This window comes from Labeo rohita, chromosome 13 (assembly GCF_022985175.1).
Source record: "Labeo rohita strain BAU-BD-2019 chromosome 13, IGBB_LRoh.1.0, whole genome shotgun sequence".
Taxonomy (NCBI): Eukaryota; Metazoa; Chordata; class Actinopteri; order Cypriniformes; family Cyprinidae; genus Labeo; species Labeo rohita.
Window position 1 is genome coordinate 13,984,310 of NC_066881.1, and position 16,392 is coordinate 14,000,701.

General features: G+C 36.0%; 1 long non-coding RNA gene across 1 annotated transcript; it reads right to left on the reverse strand.

Annotated features, from left to right (window-relative positions):
* Window positions 1-268: 268 nt before the first annotated feature.
* LOC127175334 (uncharacterized) lies at window positions 269-15,337 on the reverse strand. The gene is made up of 4 exons (XR_007828973.1): window positions 15,213-15,337; window positions 13,827-13,937; window positions 2,613-2,695; window positions 269-486 (listed from the first exon to the last, which is right to left on the reverse strand). It is a non-coding gene; the product is annotated as an uncharacterized LOC127175334 (long non-coding RNA).
* Window positions 15,338-16,392: the final 1,055 nt, after the last annotated feature.

Sequence of the window (16,392 nt, forward strand, 5' to 3'; positions counted from 1 at the left end):
TTTGTCTCAGATGATGACACAGCTTTCCAAAACTTATTTAAAATTCAGATTTTTTTGCATCTACGCATGAGTGTTAATTAGCTCCGGTTTTTAAACACCCAGGCTAGCTGGAAAATGTCATTTTACGGCAATCTGCAAATTTGTTACGAAAGGGTATTTTTAAAGTGTGTCCTGTGTGTGTGCTATACGCAGTGCTGACGGACTGATGCAGTGGGGGTATCACTGACAGACTGACAGGCCAGTAAACCCAATCTGACCTGTTCCTCCTTGCTCTGCTGTGGCCTCTGTCTCCCAGTCTCCCTTAGACTCCAGTTTCCTCTATTTCCTGCACAATCTCACAAGCCTTTATAGAGCTGCCGCTAGTCACTCACACAGGCAGCTTTAACCCATAGAGAGTAAGGCAGTATTGACCTCACCCAGATTCAGCTCTCTAGTCTTTGGGAACACAAGATGGATGTACTGGTCACAGTCTCTCATCAGTCCATACTGTGTGAAATAATGACAGCCGATTAGACTGATGTGGCTGTTTCAACAGCACACTACAAACAGGTATTGTATTTAAGTTACTGATAAATGTATAAAAGTTTGTAAATCTAAAATCTAAGTGTGTTACAAATGCAAGTGCAATACACAATAAATATACACCAAAAGTTGACAAGTTACTAAAAAACTATTAAAAATGTACACTCAATTCTTCACTATTATTAGAACTTTGGAAAATACTACCAATAAAGTTAAAATACACAAATGTATGGAAGCCCATTTTCACCACTGAATAAAAAAAGGTAATTGCAACTTTTAAATGTACTTTTTCTCAAAATTGTGAGATATAAACTTCCATTTGAGTTAGAAAGTCTGAATTTCAATAAATTAATTTGCAATTACAAAAAAAGTCAGAATTGTGAGTTTAAATTCAAATTTTAAGGTTTTTTTTTTTTTTTTTTTTTTTTTTGTGAGTTTATATCTTGCAATTCTGACTTCATAACGCAATTGTGAGATTCTGAGAAAATGTTTTTTTCCGCAATTGCAGTTTATATCATGCAATTCTGAGAAAAAAATGGCTGAATTGCTAGTTTAGATTTCACAATTCTGAAAAAAGTCAGAATTGCGAGTTTAAATTTATTTTCAATTCTAATTTTGAGGGTTCTCTTTTTTTGCAATTGCGAGTTTATATCTTGCAATTCTGAATTTATAATATCAGTCTTTTTCCCCCTGAGAACTAGACATTATAAATCGCAATTGCGAGTTTATATCTCACAATTCTGAGAAAAAAAAAAATCTAAATTGCAATAATCATAAACCTGCAATTGTAAGACAAAAAAAAAAATCAAGCAATTCTGAGAAAAAAAAAAGTGTGATTGTGAGTTTACATTAATTTTAAATTCAATTTTTTTTTTTTTTTCTCGGAATTCCGAGTTTATATCTTGCAATTCTAAGTTTAACGCAATTGCGAGATTCTCGCAATTCTGAGAAAATAGTCATTTTTTCCACTCAGAATTGGACATTATAACTCACAATTGTGAGTTTATATCTCACAATTCAAAAAAAAAAAAAACTCACAATTGCGAGAGAAAAAAAAGAATTGTGAGATACAAACTTTTTTCTGAGAAAAAAAGTCAGAATTGCGAGACGTAAACTTGCAATTGCGAGAAGAAAAGAATTAGAATTGTGAAATAAAAAGTCGCAATTACATTTTTATTCTTTATTCGGTGGCGGAAACAGGCTTCCATACTAATAGAACTATGCAAAGACAAAAAATCATTGATAAAAGTTTTGCACATTCAAATACACTTTATTTTAATATATCTTATTTTTATGGTATTATTGTTATTATTACTACTGCTACTAATAATAATACATTTTATTTACAATTAATTTATTCAAATTTAAAATATATTTATTTTTATGTACATTTGTGATTTGTACAGAAAAGTACAAAACATGAGAAACATTTACAAACAAGTCACATGTGTCCAAACTTTTGACTGATGCCATACATTCATGTTCTTTTAAAGTTTTTGGCATTGTTTCCTTTTAGTAAAATATTCCAGAATTAACAAAAGTCAGACTTTTGTCATCAGCAACATAAGAACTCAGCACCACTATACTTTTAGGAAAACAGCTGTCTTTTTTTTTTTTTTTAACAAATTAGTGGAATACATTTTTACTGTTCTGAAGACCTGCCTGGTACCATTTTGTTGAAATTATGGATAATGATCGTGACCTGTATCCGTAAGGCACAGTGTTTACTTTCACAAACAAGTTTATAAGATGAATTAAGGAATTCAAACTGTGTATACCAATAGGAGCAGAAATGTTTAGTCACAGCGGAATATCTGACACATGTGACGACCGAACAACTGAGGGCTGCTGGGTAAGAGAACGGACAAGCTTGTGTGGGTGGCTGGAAATACACCAATGGCAAACAGCAAACAACCAGAATCCATGAGCTGATGACAAAGTCTGACCTGAAATATAATGAGAAAATCCTCCCTCACGTGTGTCTCACAGCTATGTGCATGTGTCACGGATGCCCGTAGACAAAACTTCATAAAACACTGACAAACCGCAGGAATTTGTGTATGAGGCAGATGACTTTTAAGACTGTGTACCTTTAAGAGACGCTAAACCCAATTCCTCTGGAAACCCCGTATTAGTCGCAGTGCTGTGCAGAAGCCCTTCGTGGATGTCCAGGCTGAAGAGGAAATACAAAAATAAATACATTTAGAAATACACATTTTTTTATATTGAGGTCACAAATCAACACATAAATGAATGTTACATAGTTTAAAGGGATATTCCACCTAAAAATCTTTCAGCATTAACACACCTATATGAATAGAAGCATTTTGAAAAAAAGTTCAAAATGTTAGTATTTTTTCTCTCGCACACCTATCATTTTGCTTCTGAAGACATTAATCGACTGGGGTTATACACTGTAAAATTGACTTACGGACTCCAAAAATTATGTCACGTTTATTTCAGTGTTTTAATTGCATTTCCTTATGACTATTTGTGATATGTACAATTTCTGAGTGAAAATGGTTTTAAAATCATTGTTTGTTTGTTTTTCAATGGATGGATTACTGCATGTTTTTCAAAGCATCAACTTTGAGGGACCCATTCATTATATGGACTCACAGAGATGGATTATTGTTCTAAAAATCTCAGCTTGTGAAAGAAACATCTGGGTGTGTAACTGATGAGAGGTTTTTCATTTTCAGGTGGAGTATCCCTTTAACTTTTAGTTACACTGTGAACAACCAGCAGTTACAATCAGTCAACAGGCACGTAAGAGTCAATGTGAGCAGTGTGAGAAGGGTTCAACAGTAGGTTTGCCCCCTTTTGTCAGAGACCGAGGGGACCAGTCTAACTGTGCTTCATGATTAATGAGAGAGGGAAATGGGGTCATGTTGTATTAAGAAAATGTGTGTTTAAACCCAAAACCGGCACAGAGCTCTAGACTAATGCATCAGTTATCGACTGGACACCTGAGAGCGAGAGGCTGTTACACCGGTCCCTACGGCCTGCAGGCCCATCCATCCACACAGAGCTCCCTTTACCTTTCTGTCTCAGTCACTCCCTCACTTTCTTCCTTTATACTGTCTTTTTTTAGCTCTTTTCCACTCTTGCTTTCTTGCAATCCCTCTCTCCATCCAGCATTTCCCTATTGTCCATTCTTTCTCTACTCCATAACACAAAAGGCTCTGTGTGAGTGTGATTGCGTGTTTATAGGGTAACCATGATGGTTAGCACTCAATCCGCTCTCAATCCCCTCAGTGGACAGCAATTTGATCCTGATGACTTGTTGGGGATACAACGGCATGGCCTCGGGTCCCTACAGCCGTGATTATGCTTACACTTCTCTCTGCGTTTACTTTAATCTCTGAGGCTAGTAGCAATATCATGTGCAGATTTCTGAGGTAAAAGCTAGTTTTCAATTCATTTTTTTGTTTAACATCATAACCTGGAGCTTTTACAATCATAATTTTTGTGCTTTTTTAAAAAGCAAGTTTGAAAACTAAAGTCTCATAAATTTGCTTCAGATCTGTTTTTGGTTTGCTCAAGTGAACCATCATTTTGATGCATAGAGTTCACGTTGCAAAGTTTAGCTGTAAACCAAATATGGAGGGTAGATAGCGACTAAACAAACAACGGCTGATTCAGACGAGCTTCTCATCCTCTGCGGAGGCCCAAACAAACGAAAGCATTATCGTAGTGTGCTGAGATACCCAACAGGGAGTGGAAAAACAAATAATAGGGAACCATGACATGAAAGTCTGTGCAATGGGTTGCCCTGAAATGAAAACCTGACATTTACGAAAACAGATTTCATAACTGTCTTTTCATCAATATGACAATTACCATAAATTGGATATGAAGAGTGAAAATTTCTGGTTTTGATATATAGTTTTCCTCCTCGACGGAAACTTCTGCTGTAAGGAACAATCAGTATATTTATGCCGTAATTAAGTTTGACTAGGACTTCATCAAAGAAGAAGATGAACTTGCAGAGGGAGTTTGAAAATCAGATTGTTTATCTTAACTTGTGCCTTCCACCCTACTATCATTATTTCCTGTTTCTCATAAACAAAATGTTAAAACCTTTGACCATAGGATGACAAGACCTGCTGGACTAGACTACATTCAACTTAAAACCACAGTGCAATTATAATTCACGGTCTTGTTTTAATTCTTTTTAAACGAAGAGTTTTAAACGGAGAGTCATGTTTATTTACTTTCTTTTAACCACATTATATCAAGATTATAATAAAAGCATATCATAATTAAACATATTTATTTTGCTGAATATTGTCTCAAAACTGGGCCAGCACGGGCTGAACGTGCACCGATGAGAGTCGGCGCTGAAGTATACAGTATCATATTGATTTGCTCATAGCTGTCTTGCTCTTAGACAGATGATCCCGTTTTATTGGATCATTTCCTCAAACTCCACATTAGGAGGCAGACAGGATCAAAAGCAAACACCAAGAAAGGTCACTCTAATGATTTCTTGGTTTTTTTTTTTTAAATATTGGGAACATAAAAGAGAAGGAAACTACCGTTTAGCAATCAGATTAGACAAAATGATAAGTTATCTCTTAATTCAAATCTTAGGTTTGTTGTCAGTTTTGAAGTTCCTGTGCTGTATAACACAAAATGCAAAGAATTCATAATACAGTATTAGACATGATATAGATAAATTAAAGCATCTCCAATAGAAATACATTCACACCACTGTTTAGGAGTAAGTAAAGAATCCTGGGAGGGAAAAGGATTGCAGTTTCCACAATATTAATAAGTAGCACAAAAACATTGATAATAATATATCTTTTAAGAAATGTTTCTTAAGCAGCAAATCAGCATATTAGAATGATTTCTGAAGCATCATGTGATACTTAATTAGTGTTCATTTTGTTAATAAAAACTCTGACAAAAAATGTTCCCTTACGAGTTTTTTTCCTTTGACTAAAACGAGACGATAATAAAGTCAATAAATGATAACTGTGACTAACAATACACAATATTGTTGATGATTAAAGACAAAAAAATAAAAATATATTACTGTGGAATGCTGTAAATGCATTTACTACGCTAGCTTTTTACTACGCTTTTAGGTATGTGGTTGCCAGATACCAAGATCTTAAAATCTCATCCCCCCATCTTCTCTGTTAAAGGGATATATTTTCTGCCCATGTTTTGCTTAATTTTTTGCTAATACCAACAAGCAATATCATTGACGATAAAAGACAAGACTAAAATGTATTATAAACAGAGCTGATTAATCGATTCAAAATAAAAGTTTATGTTTACATACTATGTGTGTGAACTGTGTATATTTATTATGTATATATAAATACACACATACATGTATACATTAAGGAAAAATATGTTACATTTATATGTAAAATATGTTAAATTTATATGTACATATAAATTATATGCAAGTGTTTACATACAAATATTTTTTTAAATCTATACATATGTGTATTTATATACACATAATAAATATACACAGTACACACACATATAGTATGTAAACAAACTTTTATTTTAAATATATTAATCATGACTAATTGTTTTGCAGCTCTAATTATAAAAACTAAAAATTTTACCTCTTTATTTTCACCAAAAAAGGAGACAAATGCGGCACATGCCTCTACTACGTGAACATTCATGGGTGTGGTTGCCAGATATAAAGTTCAAATCCCCAAATTAGAGATTCACTATTAAAAGGATACATTTTCTGCCTGTGTTTTGCTTAATTTTTGCAATCTGGCAACCAAGTGCATGATGAAAGTGTCATTCAGTCGGTCTGTGTTCTGTACTGAGATCTCGACTATATTGTTTGTGATTGTGGTTGCTGAATAAAAGCAATTACTCAACCACTGCTGCTGTAATAGCATTAATGTCATTTGGAATTACTATTAGGGATTTAACTGTTATAAAAGGCCTAGTTTTTGTTTGCTTTACCAGTTTTCATAATATAGACAGAGGGAGTGCATAAGGTGAAAGTGCAATACCTGAAATGCAAATAAATAAATAAATAAATAAATAAATAAAAATCTCAAATGACAACAATCAATTACGATCAAAAATCATTTAGTATCAGGTTAACCATTATACAGCATGACACAAAATGTGACTAAAATTTCACTGACTAAAACTAGACTAAAATGCATTTAGTCGGCTAAAACTTTACTAAACAAAAACAGGCTGACTAAATATGACAAAATTATAAAAAGTACATTTGACACAAGACTAAGACTAATTTAAAAGACTGAGACTAAATTAAAAAATGGCTGACGAAATGAAGTCTACACTCAAGATTTCTTGTCTGAAAATTTTGCATCACAGGAATATTCATCACAACGCTTCCTGCAGAGAAAGTCACATAAAGGAGTCCTCTCAGGATTACACTGAGCTGAAGATGATCTGCTTTGTTTATAACTGTTAAACCACAACATTACGTTGAACTCTCTGTTTCCTAGATGTGTGAAATCATTGGCTGTTCCATTTGAGTTATTCTGCTTTGGCCACCATGTTTTTTTCTGTGTGCTGGGTGCATGGGTCCTGCTGGTTACATTAACCGATGTTTGGACATCTGCTGGGGCTTGGCTCAAAGAGTGGGCCTGTCAACGTGGGCTTTAGAAAATCTAGAAATTGCACAAACACTGGGCTGCGCAGTAATAAAAACAAGCTCCCGCTTGCTGCATTAGACCTACATTAGCCCAACTGTCTGGTCTCTGTTGATGCATCGATGCTGTTAAGGATATCTTCAGATACAGTGACATTTTAAATACTTTCTGGATTGAGCTTGAGTAAAGTGACTTTTTCCACTCCAACTTATTTTCTTGCCAAACAGTAAAACTGTAGCTTGTGGTCTAATAAAATGAAGTTTGTATATATTTTTAAATAAAAGACGCTTAACTTTACAGCTCTTAATAAAGTGAATAAAAGCAAGGAGTGAACTAGAGAAATAATGTAGAGTGATGGGGCAATCTTAGCTGCGCTCAGTAGGGGTGTGCTATGGTAGGGCCCCGTTTATTTACTTTAAGATTCTGCTGAAAAGATACAGACTGATGTTTTGTCACATGTAAAATACGAGCCGCTTAACAATATTGTGAAATAGCATAAACAGTGAAATGACCCTTAGAGTAATAACCATCACTTACTGTTATGATGGCAGGCTGATGTATTCTGATAAGTTGTCTTTTTTTCTCTGTTTGAGGTCTTCATTTTGCCCTGCTTCATGCTAGACTTAAAGGAAAAGCTAAATTAGCAAACTAAATGGATAATTGCTTTAGAGAGAGATATGAATAAAGAGGAAGAAATCTGAGCCCTTGGGTGGTTTTATTGCTTCCCATGTCTTTCATGGCCTCCCTCAGCTTTTCCTCACCGACAATGGCAACCATTGATGCTTTGGAGTGATCTTTGGTCAACAGTGAAACTGTTTTAACCAATTAGAAACAGGTTATTAACAGACTTTTGCAAACAGATCATTTGCTGCAATGTTTTGTTTTTTAAGCTAAATATGAAATTGCAATTGTTTAGATTTTGGTAATAAAACTGACATCGCTTGGATACAATGCATTGAATACATTTATCAGACATAAAAGTTAATATACTTTATAGCCTTCTGAAAAACATTGCTTTTTTGTATCATGTGAAATACTTTCACATTTCATAATTCATATTTTGACTTAAAATATCAAAATAATACTAAGAAAATTATATCTTACCTCTTTACATAATTGGAAATTTTATGTGATGGCAATATCAACTAATTGCAGCTACACAATACAGAGGGTGTTTTGTTAAACTTACATTACTGAACACAAGTTTCTGACTTGAGTTTCTTATGTAATTCAAATAATAGCTTATTGTTCTCATTGTCATCATTTACTCAGCTTCATGTAATTCCTAAACTGTATGACTTTCTATTTTTCTTGACAAATGTTTTATCCATTGTTCAGCTCCAATTTTTATTTTTTTTTTTCTCAGAACATTCTTAAATATATAGGTAGACATTTTAAGACTTTCCTATTTAATAGGATGTAATTATACAAAATATATTTTGCTTCTTTAATAATGTGTTATGCTTGAAAAATCATGAACATCAGCATGTTACAGTTCAGAAAATGCTATCTAAAGTTAGAATTGAATCTATATAATCTAATAAATCTATTACAGAAAAATATGGGGTAAGTGTTTTTAGTTAATTTTTTTAAGATTCAAATTGGCAAAATTTTCACATTTTAAACTGTGAGCCTGATTGTGTTCACCGCCTTACATGCTCTTTGGCTACATAATTCAAAAGTTATAGACACAGCAAAAGAAATGTGAAATTTATGCAACTGCAGTGACAGGTAGAATAGCGCGTTGGTCTGCTGTGGTTCTGGAGAGAAACGTTTACACGCTTAATTTAGTTTCATCAAAATATTGTTTACATGTCTCTGTGGAACTGACAGCGGCAGTGTGCTGTTACTTGAGCCTGATCATTTGTCAGTGCCGTTGTGACAAGGGCACCACAAGACTCCTCAGAAGGACATGGGCTACTGAGACCCAACTTCATATTTCACTGGGTGCGAGACGTATCTGTTGGCTTCAGCATTTGAAGTGCGATTTACTGCAGTGGTGCTTAATAATAGTCTAGGAAAAAATGAAAATCCAGTCAACAAGAAAAGAGACAGACCCACATGTACATAGCCTTTAGCTCAATCCTTACTTTAATCCCACTAGTCTCAAAACTCTGTGGCAAAAGAAGACTTATTTAACCAGGTATGCTATCCAATTTATCAGAGACAATTAAGAGACACCATGGCAGACATCAACTTAAAAGTAGGGCTGTTGCCAAGAATATCCTTTGGGTGACAAAGCCAAATATACATACCCATATATACATATATATATATATATATATATACACACGCACACACATCACATACGCAACATTAGTCAAAACAAATGGAACAGTAAAAATCCTACGAAATTTTCACATTGTTTAGTTTGCTCAAGTATGTTGCCACATAATGTGTAAAACATACTTTGTCAATGCAAGAAAATGAAAGAAGATATGTTCAAAAAGAAGATATGTTTTCAATAGACTTCAAAAATGAAAATATACAGTTACAATTTTTTTCTTTTGATTTAGTCCAGTTCGTTTGGCACCGAACACAATTGGTGATCTGCCAGCGAAAGCACATTTTTCTGTTTGGACAAGCAATTTGCTGACATGCCAATGCACCAGTGACAATGACAAACCATAATGAGATTTTATAACAAAAGCACCAAAGCTGTTATGGATCCACTCACCCAAACCTTCTGTAACTGGCCAAAATTAGCAGAAAATTACCAATGTTTGGCAAATAAATAATTTAAGGATGGTTACATACGTATTCCCAAAATTCTATTATGGAAGCCATATGTTACACCTTCAAAGAATATGGAATTTATGGCAATATCGACTAACCATTAGTTTACGAAGAAGCTTGGCAGACCAAAATTTTATTAGTCGCTTAGTCGCAGAAAAAAAAATTGCACAGGAAGTGGCGAAGTCACTTAGTCTGTAATGGACAGATCTGGGGTGCTTTTCCCGTACGATGACGTAATTCACTGATTAACCTCCATAGTATGATGCATTGTTGTGGAAACTAACTAGCTATTCACGACTGTTTCCCGAACACGATCGCATCGACCGTCGTTTCAACCACGTTAATTCAACAATGTAGGGCCATTGTTAATGACATCACCGATTAATAACTTATGCTATTTAACTGATTAGAGATCTCTAAAATGCAGCTATATTGAACATGAGACCTGATGACTAATTTACTATTTTTTGTTCCCTGACATTTCGCTTTATTTGATGTTTGATTCATCATGGTTTTCTTCTCACATCATACTCCAGGGTTTATGCACATGCGCACTATTCAAAAATGGCGCTTACAGAGGAAGCTTAAAAATACATAGATTAAAATGCATTTATATTTAGATCGAGTGAAAGATATATATTTTACTGCATGTTAGCTTGTTTACTGGGCCCAAGAGCATAATTTATTGAGCCCATATGTCTTACTAAGAAGGAACTATGCTTCTAACCACAGGTCGAGAGCTTCAGTTCCAACCACGTAAGTTTGTGACGCTGTTTGCGAATGTTCATTTGAACTATGGTTTCGGGAAAAACACCGAATCATTGAACTATGTTGGTAATGACGGAACTTGCGACGATGGTAATATAGTACGGGCAGGACATCCAACCGCTCACCTATAATTCATCAACCTCAAATATGGCTTTCATCTGAAAGATGTATGTAGTAGCAACTTAGCATGGCAGCTCAGTCTAATGTTAACTTAAAAAATGTGCACTATTGAAGTGTCTATGCGGAATGTGGAAGCTGAATAGTAGCGTGCTTACACTGCATGACAGATGGAGGCGCCAGTGCGATCACTTGCTCTTAAAATACTCCATTTTTGGTCATACAGATAAAATTAATACATCTTTTGAATCTGTAAAGACTTTACGTTTATTTGTGTAAACTTGGAATAACAACGAAATGCTGCGCTTTTGTAAAATAATTAAAAAGCAAACAGGATGCGCAAGTCTTGATTTTGTTTTAGGATGTACTAGAACATGCTTTCATGCTTGGTGGTTCCGAAAAACGCATTATTTTTAACATAATTTACATTATTACAATATATTTCTCCCAGCCTGGCACAAATGGCTCGATTAATTCCGGGTGTAATGAAGGCCCGCCTTCCGAAAAAACTAAATGTTTTGTGATTGGTTAGCTCTCCCACTGCGTTGCGATTGGCGAACAGCTAATACAGTGTTTCAGTACTGCCATGGCCCTTGTCAAAGAAGCAAGTTCCGTGTACAACTGTTAGCGCAAGCTAGATTAAAACGCATTGATTCACTTATGGATGGATGCAAATTATTGGACTTGTTTTGGACTGATGAAGAGAAACACCCGTCTATGCCATTCTAAAGCTTGGGAGTGCCAGGATAAATTTTAATATAACTCAGATTGCATTTGTCTGAAACAAGGAAGTCATCATATACACCTAGGTTGCATGGAGGGTGAGTAAATGATATGCTACAGTAATGTTGGGTCCTATCGTTAGCCTGCCAGATCGTGCTAATTTATTTAATTATTTACATGCTTAGTTTCATTGCCCGAAACCAGCTCCAGCATAAGGCTAAAAGCAGCCTAACATTATCAAAGAATATCATCACTGATTAGCCTAGCCTATTCTAGTACAGGTTTATGCATTTTAAAAAACACTTGTGTTATAAGTGAAGCTATCTATACTGTGTGATGAATAAATCTCTTACCACACGTCTGAGGTGTGTTAAGGATCCGACGTAGCAACCGGAGTAGATTGTGGCTTCGGCATGCGTTTCGACCCCCTGTACTGCACACGTCTGCGGCGCGTTACTGCTCTAAAGCGGCCACTCTAGTCAATGCTTGTGTTTATACCCGCCGTGCTGCAGCTCGTTGAAGCAGCTCTCCGCACTCCATCGCTAAAGTTAGGCTAATTCCCCACCTTGTTCCTACCCACCCACCAACAATTTGAATGTAGGCGGGATTTAATTTGATGATGTTCTAATGGGCCACGTTGTGACATCATTGCATGCGGAAAACAAATGCTGTAGTCCAAAGGAGCCATTCGTTGTAGTTCTTAAAAAGGGATTTTTTAAAAAACGAAATATCTCCCTTTGGAGTGGACTTCGAAATTTGTAACTTTGTAGGTCTTTTTATGCCCAAAGATACACACCACACACTGACTAAAATTCAAAAAGTGCAAAAGCATAATAGCACCCCTTTAAATGAACCAAACAAACAAATATTCTCAGACTATGTAATCCATATGAAACATGCATACAGGCGCATAACCACATCTGAAAACGGAGAAAGCGCTAGTACATTCTCCTTGCTGTTTTTCCCTGACACATTCATTATTATTATTATATCTGCTGGTGCGCCGTGGCAAGCCTTTTTCAAGCTTATTCGACTATGTAGGCAATTAAAGGCTCATTTTTATGATTTATATGTTTTATTAATAAGCGACTGATAGTCGACCAATTCCTACAATGAATGACTACTAGTCAGCCAGAAAAATCTTTAGTCGAAGACTGCCCTGCTGAATACACTAATCTTGAAGTTTAAGTTCATTGCAAAGAGATAATCTTGTCCAAACCTTCTGGAATCAGACACTATGTGCATTGACCCAGGGTGGGAATTCCCCAGGTTCCTCAACGAGGCCTCTAAAGCCCAGTGACAGTTTGTTGTTACCATATTGTGTAACCTAAAACCTCAAAGAGAGGTTTGTCACTCGCTCACCTTCTCCAGTTGTAAGCCGATAAGGACAGTAATTGACAGCTACACCGCTGCAGTGAATGACTTGAGCTCTCAAAGGCCAAGCATAGACTTGAACAGCTTCCCGACAGATGCAGGTCACTGTTCTCTTTTACAGAAAAAGACCAAAAATTCACATTCAGTCATTGTTTTCTTTCCCCCCTCACATGGGAGAATATAATGTTTTTTACATTTACATTGGACTGCTAAGTCATCACAAAAAAAACGTCAACATCTGAATTTTCCATACACTAGTTCCAAACATTACACTTGTCTTTCAGCAGTACAGAAGTATGAATATGCATTCAGATGCCCAGCTTCAACAGTCGATTATGTGTAGCAGGTTCCCACTGCTAAAGAGGCTATACCTTGCAAATCCAGCACCTTTCTGCGCATAGCGCGATCAGATCCAGATGGTGTGGGTTATGACCTCCACGGGGCCAGACTAGCTGATCAACTGTCACTCAGTGTCTCAGTGTTTGTGCGAGTGTGTATGTGTGTTCAAAAGTGTAAAAGAGAAGACGAGGATGATGTATGTCAGTGTAAAAGGAGTCCACATACTATAATTGCCACTCTCCTGATATTTGCCCTAACGACAGATCTGTCAGCTAATAATCATCGAGTGCATATGATACTGTAATGACTGTCTGTGGTTAAGCAACATATAAACAAGACGGTTTTGCTGTGTGTGAACACTACAGCACTTAGTAGTAGTTTGTACAGTACTATGGTAAACTACAGTAGTTTCTTCAGTTTGGGAAGATGCTAAATACAAGCTAAATATTGTCAATCGCCTGATAGTATTTCTGTATGCAAAGCACAGGCAGCTTACACTGACAAGCTGTCACTGATGAATTAGGTATGTGCAAATGAAAAGTAGCTACAGTAAAACTGAGATGCACAGAGGGGGATGTATTTTAGGTAAGACGGGGAAAAAAAAGAAGAGGCTGCGGTGAAGGCTTGTACCATTTCTCTCATTTTCTCCTTCCTCTCTCCTCTGCTTCTTTCTTGTTAGGTGATCGGGTTTCTCCTCTGGCCCATCAGCTGAATAGGTGGGGCTTGATCAATGGCAGGAAACTGAAGGATCAAATGGTAATATATCAGAATAAGCCTGAGCCAAAGTCTGCACTCAGCCACACACAAACACACACACAGACACTTAAACCTAGACAGAGGCCAATGTGACCACAGAAACTGTAACCTGCACACTGACACAGAGAGTACAAGACCTTGGAGACCACAAGTGAAGCATCTTACACACACACATACACAAACACCCACTCTTCATTCTCCACACTTGCTCGCAAACACATTTATACATCGTTGGTTTACAAACCATCGCAGCCCACGGCAAATGCAAATTATTATCATGAATTGCGTTTTCGATAATATTATAGGCTAAATTTATTATATCTAATGTGTGTTTATATTCATTCATTTTAATTATTTCTTAAAGTTACCCTGAGGATGTGTGTGATGCCAGGTGGGAATTTGCGCAATATTCACACAAGAATTATTTGTAACTCTGTACCACAGATGTAAAGCAATAAAACCAGATTATATTGGTCTCGCAAAGGACTTAATGCAGGACTAATTATCTCCTAAATTACTCTAATTTAGAGGTTTAGTGATCTGAGGATGATTAATTTAATCAGGATATTGCACACACATAAACACACCTCAAAGTTAATCATTTTGTAATTCCAGTCTTTGCAAAGTAATAATTGTTTTTTGATGGTTTTAATTTTATTTGACAGAATTCATGAATACCAGAAACAACTATGAACTGAGATTCATCGTTAATGCAGTTCACTTATTTTACCTACACATAGGCAGTAAGAATCCTTGACAAAATATTAAAAATTATATTATATTATATCATACTATATTATATTATATTATATTATATTATATTATACTATTCAGCAAATAAATATCCTCACTGTGTCTTACGTCTGTTTGGTCATTAAAAAAACATAAAATAACTCAGTGTTCCAGCTAATGCTGCAGTTGTGGAGTCATTAATCATATGATTTGACAACAATCATTAAAGCAGCGCTCTGGAAAGCGTCTGACTGAATGAGTTAGTTTAGCAGGTTTAAATATTACTGAAAGCGGATTTCTAATATTTTCTACACTGACTTCGCCTGGTTTGTCTTTCAAGAACCGCGAACAATATGTACAATGTTTAGGCTACAACGCGGATGCTTATTTAGTCTATGTCGGTCGAGGCGGGCGTGTTAAATTGTAAAATAAGCTTAAGATAAGCACATTACTCTTAGTGATTGTTTTCATCGGGACGGTTAAATGCGGCCATTTAAAAGATAAAGCATTTATACAGACAGACTCTACCTGTGAGCGGTGTGAAGTGATACGGCATACACTAAGAGAAGCCCATTTGTGTTCAGACTCTGCAATATCTATTAGGCAGATGCTACTGCGATGCAACCTAACACCGGCTTTTAGCCCAAGTGGACACATTATGCCCTCAGTTTAGCGTGATGTCGGAGGAGCTTGAATTGGTGATTGAGTGTAAGCGTCGCCCGCAATCCCGATGCCTGTCCATAAATCAGATTGTGACCTTTTAAGATTGTCCACAAAATGTTCAGATTTAAATCTGATAATAATACCACTACTAATATTAAATGTATAAACGCCTAATTATAATTGTTAGATATAATAATAATGATGATTATTGTTATTATCGTGAAAACTGTTTTTGAGAGCATAAGGGAGAGCATAATATTAAAAAATATATATATTTTCAGTGGTAAACATGCTCATTTTACGTTTATTGTTGATGCTTTGAATTTACATTTGATTCCTAAATGCTCCTATAATTACAAAGTTTCCTAGTCTCAGGAAAAGCTCGCAATAAAATCGCAATAAACAATGTTGCGTTCCGTTTTTTATTGCGTTTGACAGTTTTAGTAAATTAGCTATATTAATGCAGAGACTTCACGTGTGCGTGTCAGTCAGCCGAAGGTTTAACTTGAGCTTCCGAGAAGCGGTTACCCAGGACAGATATAATTGTTTGTTTAATTTGTCTCTGATGCATAGAGCCATGTCCGCGTTCGCTAATTACAGTCCAGGTTTTGATTTGTGGCAATCACGATTGTTTAATCTCTTAAATCCAGGATCAAAATGAACCGGTTCCGCCTTTTCCATGGGCTACAGCACCAAGTGTCACTGGGGCCTGCGTGCTGCAGTCTGCGCAACCAATGCGCTGCGCATTTCCTCGCGTTGAGGGGCAATTACTCCTGATACTCAATTCAGAGTGGATCAGTCTGGTGGGATTACAGAAGTGGACACCCACATGGCCGGAGGGACAGACAGTCTTTACCGCATGCCGCATTCACTGCGTGCCTAGTACAAAATGTTGAGGTATTTTATGTAAGTTTAATGTGCGGGACGCATGTTTCTAAACCGTTGTGAAAGTATCACACACACTAAAGCAGAGATGCAGTTAAGATGCATCGGATTATTGAAAAAAAACTGTCGATGCTACATGTATGAAGTAAATGTTAAGATA